A 9,383-nucleotide genomic window follows, 5' to 3' on the forward strand; every position below is an offset into this window, starting at 1 on the left:
ACCAAATGAAGGGGATAAGATAATTAACAAAGATGCGGAAGTAGCGCAGTAAGCCAGGGAAATAGAAACCTCTGGCTAGCAAATGACCCAAACTGGGATTGTAATAATGCAGGAGATAGAGCTGTGTGTCAAACAGTGCGGGAGATAAACGGACAGCACGCCAATCAATATGATTAAATGCTGACACTTTATTAAGCCTGAATAGCGTCTTTTATATGCCTTAAAAGTGATCCCATGAATCAACTATACAGTGATTGGTACATGTTCATTTAGCACGCACATCTAAACAGTATATGATTGGATAGCATTTATTGTCTCCAAGGAGGCAAAGAAATTACCTAAGCCCGTAAGTTTCTCACTGAACATCTGGGAGTTGTTTTTCCTGGGAGTTGTTTTTCTCGTTCCAAGGACAGTTTCTCACCACATTGCATGCCCTCTAGTAACCTTACCAGTAGGCCGCAAAACCTACTTTCACACTCTTGCTATTAGCATTAGGGCTGGATTGCTCACATGTCCGTTTTCCTCTAGAAAATCCTCCACAAATCCCCCTTCTTTTCTTTGAGCAATCCAGACACTCTTGATTGATCGAGACACCAGTGTTATCAGACAACGCCACAAAACACATATCAATATGACGAATAGCACTACAGGCATTAACATCATTAGGGACTTAAAACCCACTCAAACCCTGGGGATGGGACTCACATCCATCCCCTGGTACGCCTTACGGTGGCCAGCCTGCGTACCCCTTACAGTGCACTGTTACCAGACCAGAATTTAGAATTTAGGCAGGAATTTAAGACTCATCTTTGCGGTGCCTCTTATTGCCAAAAGATCCCAGGTGAACTCACCCGATGGCGCCAAATGATCATTTGGAGATGAGAGGCCCCGACAGTGTTGGCCACCATAACAGGGCCTGACCCTAGGTTCCCACAGAAAAATTCAGAGCCAAATCAAAGCAAATTAAATAATTAAATTTTAGTTACACGCGTGCAGTAATTACAGCTCGAGCGATTACAATGAGTCCTGGCCCACTTTGTTTGACTCTATCCATGGTTTCACCCATTTTGCTGGGATCCAACGAAGTCCTTCATCTGTAAGTAAGCACATATATCCTCTACCAGTCATTTGTACCTCGACAGGTCCCTTCCATTGTCCCATTTTTAAATCTTTATATTGAACAAGAATTTTCTCCTTTTTCTCTACCCCTGATTTTAATACACTGCTATGTACAATCATTGGAGGCTCTTCTTGTCCTCCTGCTAAGCACAGAAAATTCAGTGCATATAGTGTCTTTGCTAGCCGTTCGCTCGGCCCTAAACCATTCTTCCCCGTTTTTTGTTTTAATAGCTGGTTTTTTTAGAGTCTGATGCACGCGCTCCACGATAGCTTGTCCAGTGGGAGAATGTGGGATTCCTGTAATATGCTTAATACCCCATCGTAGGCAAAGTTGTTGAAACGAACGAGAGACATAAGCAAGACTGTTACCTGTCTTGATAGACAGTGGTACCCCTAAAACAGCAAAGCAAGCGTATAAATGTTTCATCACATGCTGTGCAGTTTCTCCAGTTTGAGCAGTTGCCCATATTACCATCGAAAAGGTATCCACCGTGACATGGACATACTTTTGTTTTCCAAATTCAGCAAAATGCGTGACATCCATTTGCCATACTTGTAATGGTGCCCAACCCACGAGGATTTAGTCCCAACCTGAGTCCAAAACCTATTTTTTGACAAGCAGGACATGATTTTACAATTCCTTGAGCATCAGTCTGCATCAAGTGAAACTGTCGTGCCAACATTTTTGCATTCTGATGGAGGAAGTCATGTGATAACCGAGCTTGCTCAAAAGTGTTGACTGGTGGTCCTGTCCATGCTGGAGCAACAAGTTGATCCGCACGATTGTTGCCCTGTGCGAGACCACCTACAACTTGATGACTACGAATGTGAGTGATAAAATGTAACTGTTGTCTATTATTTACAATTCTTAAAAGTATTGACAGGAGTTCATACAGCCTCTTGTTTGCTACTTCCCTTAACATCGAATTCTCTATTCTTTTGACAATTCCCACCACATATAAAGAATCAGATACTATACTGACAGGAACATTTATCCAGTTCGTTAAGACCCATACAACAGCAATCAGTTCAAGCGTTTGCAAAGAGTCTTCCTGGCATCCGTTCATAACATGTTCTTTCCACACCCCTGGTTCTTGCCAGGTTACGGCCGCTTTTTTGGATTTTTTACCAGCATCTGTAAATATCGTGGGGCCCTTTACTAGCGTTTCAGAGTGATAACTTCCCTTTTCAAGGGTCTGATCATGCAACACAGTGATTATTCTATGTGCTAGGTATTTGTTAGTAATTACCCCTGTAAATCCTGCAATTGCAATTTGCATTTCTGGTGAAATATGCAACAACCATTCCAAATACTCTTGTGCCAATGGTACAAATATAGTACTCGGTTCCTGACCAGATAATTCAACAATTCGAATTCTACCCTTCATAATGAGTTGACTAAAAGCCTCTGCTTTTGTTAATACTGTTTTCTTTGGTCTAAAAGGCAGAAACACCCACTCCAATATGCTCAATGGATTGGGGCGTTGATCAATCCATTGCATAATCAACACAAAGCGATGCATACGTTGTTTTCCTGAATTTATAAGCATAAGCATAATTGGACATTCAACCACTAATCGATTTGCATGGCATTGAACAATTTTTTGTGAAATTTTTTCAAGACTCAGTTTTTGCTCAGCACCCAGCTGACGTGAGTCATTTGCTTGGGTTGATGTTTCCAATAGTTTTATTAATGGCCCTAAATTATCATTGGTGATTCCACATATGTTTCTGATCCATTGAATATCTCCTACAAGTTTCTGTACATCATTCAGTGTTTTGATTTCTGTTGTCAGCGTTGTTTTTTGTGGCCTAACTGTACTATCTGAAATTATCCATCCGAGATAATGCCATGGGGGATGTTGTTGAACCTTCTCTGGCGCTACTTTCAGTCCCCTTAGCTCTAACATGCTAGTGACTCTTTGCAAAACCTCGTCCTTGCTCATACTGTCCCCTGCAATTGATATATCATCCATGTAATGGTAAATTAACAGTTTGTCAAACATTTGCCTTACTGGCTCCAAGGCCCATGCAACAAACATCTGACACATTGTTGGAGAATTTTTCATGCCTTGCGGTAATACAACCCAATGATACCTTCTTGCAGCTTCTGACTTATTAATAGAGGGAACAGTAAAAGCAAATTTTTCTGCATCCTCGGGATGCAAGGGAATTGTGAAAAAACAATCCTTTAAATCAATTACTAAAAGATCCCAATGCTCCGGCAACATGACCGGTGAAGGCAGCCCAGGCAGAGATAGGAAGGGCTGGGTGGGAGGGGGAAGGAAGGCGGGAAGGAAAGGAGAGAGGGAAGGAGGCAGGCGGGGGGCGTCCCCGGCCAGTGTAGTCACGCCCCGCTGAGCAGCCCTGGGGCAATGGATCCTTCCCAGAAGGCCGGGTCGCGGGGGGGAGGTTGTGGGCAGTCCGCACTCACGGGCGGCCCCATCTCTACTGTGCTGTTTCAAAGTCTTTTGCATTACGTGTCCGTTTTCCTCTAGAAAATCCTCCACAAAACAGGACTTTGAAATTTAGCGGAAGTAATCAGAGCATGCAGAGAGTTAGGAGTAAATTGGACTAGAGTGCAAGAATGCAGACAGTGATTAGATGAACACCCCCACGACTTTTGGGGACTTTTGCAATAAGCCCTGCTAAAATATGGAGGAATGACCCCCCAAAACTTCAATGATGCTCTCACAGTTAGTGTTGTTATAGATCAAGCAGCCCCTGATACACGAAAGTATTTTAAAGAGTGTATGCCAGGCTGGCAAGGGGAGGGGGCGCAGCAGGGGAGATAGATGGAATCAAAGTGAACGTGCTGTACAATCAAGAGTTAATGATGTTTGTCATTATTGCGGGGAACAAGGACACTGGAAGCAGGAATGCTCAGTGAGGCCCTGTGCACTTGGGAATAGAGGGGCCAGCATGAGGCAATCAAACACTAAGAATGAGACCAGGCAATTCCCAGTCAGTCCACAATGACAGGAGACAGGAGACTCAGAAAATACTGTGGAAATTGGGGTAAATTTATGGGATATAAATTTGGATTTGAGGGGCAGGTAATGGCAAATATAGAAGGTTTAGAAATTCCTTTTCTAGTGGATACTGGAGCCACCTTTTCCCTTTTAAATTTTGAGCCTAAAGGATGCAAGTCATCAGATAAAATAGTGATGCAAGGAGTAATGGGAAAAGGCAAACAAATGTTATCTAAGCCTTTATTGCTCACTTTTGGAGGTAAAAGCTCCAAAGAGGAATCCAGAGCAGATCAGACATCTCTTATGGAGACTAGAGAGCAACTAAAAGAAGCCAGAAGAGAACAAGCAAAGCCTCCAAAGCGGTTCAGAGGAAAACAGGGGTACTCAGGCAGCTGAACGATGAAAGAGCACTCTAGGGCATAAGAGAGGGCTCAGGAAGAGTTCTGAGAACACTGCAGAAGTTCTAAAGGAGCTAGAGAGCCAAAAGACGGCTCTAGGGAACAAGAAAAACCCAAGGAGTGGTCCAGAGTGCACTAGAGGGGTGCTGAGGGGCCTGCATGGCCAAGGAATGACTCTAGGGAACAAGGAAGAAATCTGGAGGGCTTCTGAGGAGACTAGAGGGTTCCAAAGGGGGCTGTGGAACCAGAGGACAGCTCTGGGGCACAACAAGCACCCCACCCCAGGAGGGGTTCTGAGCAGAGCAGAGGGCTCCTAAGGGGACTAAATGGAGAAAAAAAAGAAAAAAGAAAAGAAAAAAAAAAAATCAAAACTGGGTAACATGACCGACCTCAGGAGGTGCTCTGAGGGGACAGGAGGGCTCCTATGGGATGTGGATGGCCAAAAGAGGGCTCCAGGACACAAAGGCCTCCAGCAGGGTTCTGAGCACACTAGAGGTGTCCTAAGGGAACTTGACACCCAAAAGACAGCTTTGGAGCACAGCAAAGGCCTCTAGAAAGGTGCTAAGGGGACTAGAGGGTGCTAAGGGTTCTAGAGGGCCAGGAGTGGTCTGCGGGGGGGAAATAAAAGGTCAAAAAATGAGGCCAAAGCAGAACAGAGGGCTGCTAAAGGGCCAGAAGAAGGCTCCAGGGCATGAAGAAGGGCTACAGAGGGATTCTGAGGAGTCTACCAGGGTCCTAAAGGGCTCTAGATATCCAAAACACAGCTCTGGGGCACAAAAAAGGCTGAAAGAGTAGTCCAGAGCACACTTAGAGGGCTGCTAAGGGGTCTACATGGCCAAAAAATGACTCTGGGGAACAAGGAAGAAATCTGGAGAGGTTCTGAGGAGACTAGAGGATTCCTAAGGGAGCTGGGGAGCCAGAAGACAGCTCTGGGGCACAACAAGCACCCCAGGAGGGGTTTTCTGAGCAGACCGGAGGAGTCCTAAGGGGACTAGATGGCCAAAAAAAGATGCTGGCAAACCAGGAAGAAATCTGGAAGAGTTCTGAGGAGACCTGATGTTCCCTAAGGGGGCTGGAAGGCCAGAAGACAGCTCTGGGGCCCAACTGTGGCCAAAAGAGGGGTCCAGAGCAGATGAGAGGGCTGCTGAGGGGGCTGGAGGGCCAAAGGAGGGCTCCGGGGCATCACAAAAGCCTCCGGAGGGGTTCTGAAGGGACTAGAGGGGTGCGAAAGGGGCTGGAGGGCCAGAAGACAGCTCTGGGACAGAAGGGAGACTGAAAGAGTAGTCCAAAGTGCACTAGAGGAGTCCTAAGTGGTCTACATGGCTGAAAAAAAATATCAACTGGGGAGCAAGGATGAGCTCAGGAGGTGGTCTGAGAGGACAAGAGAGATTCTATTCTCTAGGGTCTGGAGAGCCCAAAGAGCTCTGGGGCCCAATTTTGGCCCAGAGAGTGTTTGAGAGTGCGCTAGAGGGGTGCTAACAGGTCTACAAGGCCAAAAAAGACTCTGGGGAACAAGGACAGCCTCCAGAAAGGTTCTTAGGTGGAATCTGAGGGATCCAAAGGGGTCGTCAGGAGAGCCAGAAGACAGCTCTGGGGCACAACAAAGGCCTCGAGAGGGATTCAGAGGTGACTAGAGGGGTCCTGGTTCTAGAGGGCCAAAAGAGGGCTCCGGGGCACAATTTTGGCCAAAAGAGGCACCTAGAGTATTCGGGGGGGGGGGGGGGGGTTGTAAAGGGACTAGAAGGAAGAAAAAAATGCTATATGGAACAATGAAGGCAAAAGGAGGGGTCCTGGTGGGACTACAGGGGTACTTGGAGAGCTAGAAGGACAACAGAGGGCTCCTGCACAATGAAGGCCAAAAGAGGGATATTGAAGGAATCAGAAAAGTCCTACGAGAGCTGGTGGACCAAATAAGGGCTCTGGGGGCACTACAAAGGCCTCAGGAGGAGTCCTGAGGATGCTAGAGGGGTCCTAAGGACTCTACATGCCCAACTGAGCCTCTGGTGCACAATGAAGTCCAATGGAGGGGTTCTGAGGGGCCTGGAGCAGTCCTAAGGGGACTAGACATCAAACAGAGGCCTCTAGGGCACAATGAAGACTTTGGGGGCAGTTTTAAGTTGACTAAATTGTGAAATGGAAGAGTCTTGAAAAGATTAGAGGGCACACATTGGGTTCTAGGATAGCATGTCAGAAGGATGTCTGTGGTGCACACCAAAGGCTCACGGGGGGAGGGAGGGTGGTGTCGTTAGGGAGCCCATGGGCCACAGGAAGCATTCTGTGGGGATTAGAGGGCAAATGTGGGAGTCCTGAGGGGAAGAGAGACAGCATACAATGGGCACTGGGGCACACCAAAATGGAAAAGGATGGGTGCTGATGGGACTAGGGTGCAAACAGAGCCCTGGAGCACAACAGAACACAGGGTTCTGGGGAGCTTAGAAAAACAAACACAGGGGTTCTGAAGGGAGTAGAGGGTAACTGAGAGGGCGTGAGGCACACTGAAAGGAAATGGAAGGATAGGGTATGCACTAAGAAGCAAACAAAGGGGACAAAGGGATATGAGAGAAACAGAACTCCCAAGTAGGAGCCGAGGTGGAATTTGAGAGCATTTAGGGGGTGCTGGAGCACAATGAAGACCAGCAGTTTGGCAACTCCATTCAACACGGATTGATTTTGAGCAGACTAGAGGACACATGGAGGTACGTGAGGTACAATGAAGGAAGAGAGAGGAGTCTTGAGGGGACTGGAAGGAAAGGGGACCTGATGGGATAGAGAGCACACAGAATGGTGATAGGGATAGGGCATAGAGAGGACTCTGCAGTGCAACCAATGGAAAAGAAGGGCTGTAGGGCACACTGAAAGGGTGCCATGAATGCACCAGGTTCTGGGGTTCCCCCCAAGGCAAACCCAGGTGTCCTGAGGGGAGTGTGTGGCAATCAGAGGGGTTCTGATGGGGCTAAAGGGCAGTGAGATGGACCCTAAGGGGCTCAGAGGGGAAACAGGCATCCTGAGAGGACTAGAGGGAAAAGCAAAGGCTCTGGGATGCACCAGTAGTGAACAGAGAGGTTTTGAGGGGACTAGAGGGAAAAGAGAGGGGACTTAACAGGACAAGAGAACAAACATAGGAGTCTTGATGCTACCAGAGGGTCCACAGACACCAAACGGCAGAGTGATCTCACGGGAAGTAAAAAGCAGCAAAGAATTTGAAGGGACAAGAGAACAAACAGAGTGCCTTGGAGCACACCTAAAGGCAAATGGATTGGTCCCGAGAGAACTAGGGAGCAAGTGGGTGAGTCCTGGAGGGACAAGGGGGAAAACTGAAGGTCCTGGGGTATTAGTTCACCTGCCATAATCTTCCTGCTTGGAGCCTGCCTCTTCCCTCTGAGAAGTTGGCCTTTGCTTTCATTCCACAGGCAGCTGCCAGGTGTTGTGTAGTCTTCGCAGACAAGCTGGGGAGTGCTGCCCAGGCAGTCATGATCTGCAACACTGCATGCTCAGAACAGTTCTCAGGAAGTCATGCATATTCGTAACCTGAAGAGCTAAAAGCAACTCTCTCTTAAGGTCAGTTTTTATTTCATCATAGGAGCAGTTTTTCCCCTCTCTTCTGCACTGTACTGCCTCTAACAGCACACCTTCCTCATCACCATTTTCCCCTGCTCCTTTCACTCCTCTCAGTTGCCCCTGCATCTTAGACCTCTAAAGCAGCTGTTTCTCATCCACATGTACTTTCCTGTCCTGTCACCGATTTGCCCTCCTGTAGGTGCACACGCCTTTTGATCTGGCGAGCAGCTCAGACAGAGTGGAAGGCAGCAAGAAAGGTAGATCTGAATGTAGTAGGCTTGGGCACCGAGCAAGATGGAAGCAGCAGCAAGGCATCAAAGAGATGACATCTTTGTAAAGAAAATGCATGTAGTTCCAGGTGCTTAGAGGCAACTGGGGATTCTCTGTACCTGTGGCCAGGTCTCCCGCAGGCTCTTTCCACACAGTTAAAGATAGCTGAACGCAGTGCCCTTGGGAGCAGTGGCATGGTATCCCTGATGCTGTTTTAGGGTCCTTGGACAGAAACAGTGCAGTTCACGTTTCCTTGAGGACTTTCCCTTGTGCTGCATAACAGGACAGCTCTGCACTGTGCCCTCCCAGCACCGCCACGCCTCAGCTGCTGCCTAACTGGCCCCAGTCCTGAGGAAAGCTATGACTCCCAGGAGCCTGCAGCACCCCTCCTACTCTCCCTGCCCTCCCCATTTCCAAGAGGGAGAGCCCCAGCCTGTGGGGACAAGCCTGCCTGGTCACATCAGAGATGGAAAATGCTTCCTGTCCTGTACCAGGGAAAACCAGGGAAATTCCACTGTTCCCCATGACTTACAGGGACTCTTGCATGAGCAGCACACATCCAGTAAGAAACAGACACAGCAGGCCACTGCTGCAGGGCCGAGAAGGCCTAGGCACCTGGAACTACAGCTCCTGGCCTGCCACAGAGCAAAATGCAGCTGGCTCGTGGGAACCCCGCTGACAGAGAACTGCCCCTCCCGCCACCTCGACAGGCGCAGCATGGTCCCAGAAGCCCAGTCTGAGAAGACTGCATCTCCTGGCATACCGTGCACATTAAAGTGGCCGCCAGGAAAGCTGTTGCCAGAAGACTATACCTCCCGGGCTGCCTTGCAAACGAAAATGGCCACCCGGAAGTCCAGTGACGGAAGACTACTGCTCCCGGCATGTCGCGCAAAACAATATGGCCTCCCGGAAGCCCAGTGACGGAAGACTACTGCTCCCGGCATGCCGCGCCCCCCCCCCCCCCCCCCCCAGCTCTCGGTGAGGTTTGACCCTGTGGAGATTCCGTTTCGTCTCACCCCCGTGCCCGTCCCCGTTCCCCTTCCCCGGAAACCGCGGCAGAGCCCGG

At 48.5% G+C, this 9,383-nt stretch overlaps 1 long non-coding RNA gene across 1 annotated transcript; it reads right to left on the reverse strand.

The window, feature by feature from the left end:
- Window positions 1-262: 262 nt before the first annotated feature.
- On the reverse strand, window positions 263-9,136 carry LOC135330665 (uncharacterized). Its single transcript, XR_010392631.1, has 3 exons — window positions 9,081-9,136; window positions 7,830-8,025; window positions 263-1,094 (listed from the first exon to the last, which is right to left on the reverse strand). It is a non-coding gene; the product is annotated as an uncharacterized LOC135330665 (long non-coding RNA).
- Between the last annotated feature and the right edge of the window lie 247 nt (window positions 9,137-9,383).

The sequence above is a fragment of the Dromaius novaehollandiae genome, chromosome 23 (genome assembly GCF_036370855.1).
Source record: "Dromaius novaehollandiae isolate bDroNov1 chromosome 23, bDroNov1.hap1, whole genome shotgun sequence".
NCBI classification, from domain to species: Eukaryota; Metazoa; Chordata; class Aves; order Casuariiformes; family Dromaiidae; genus Dromaius; species Dromaius novaehollandiae.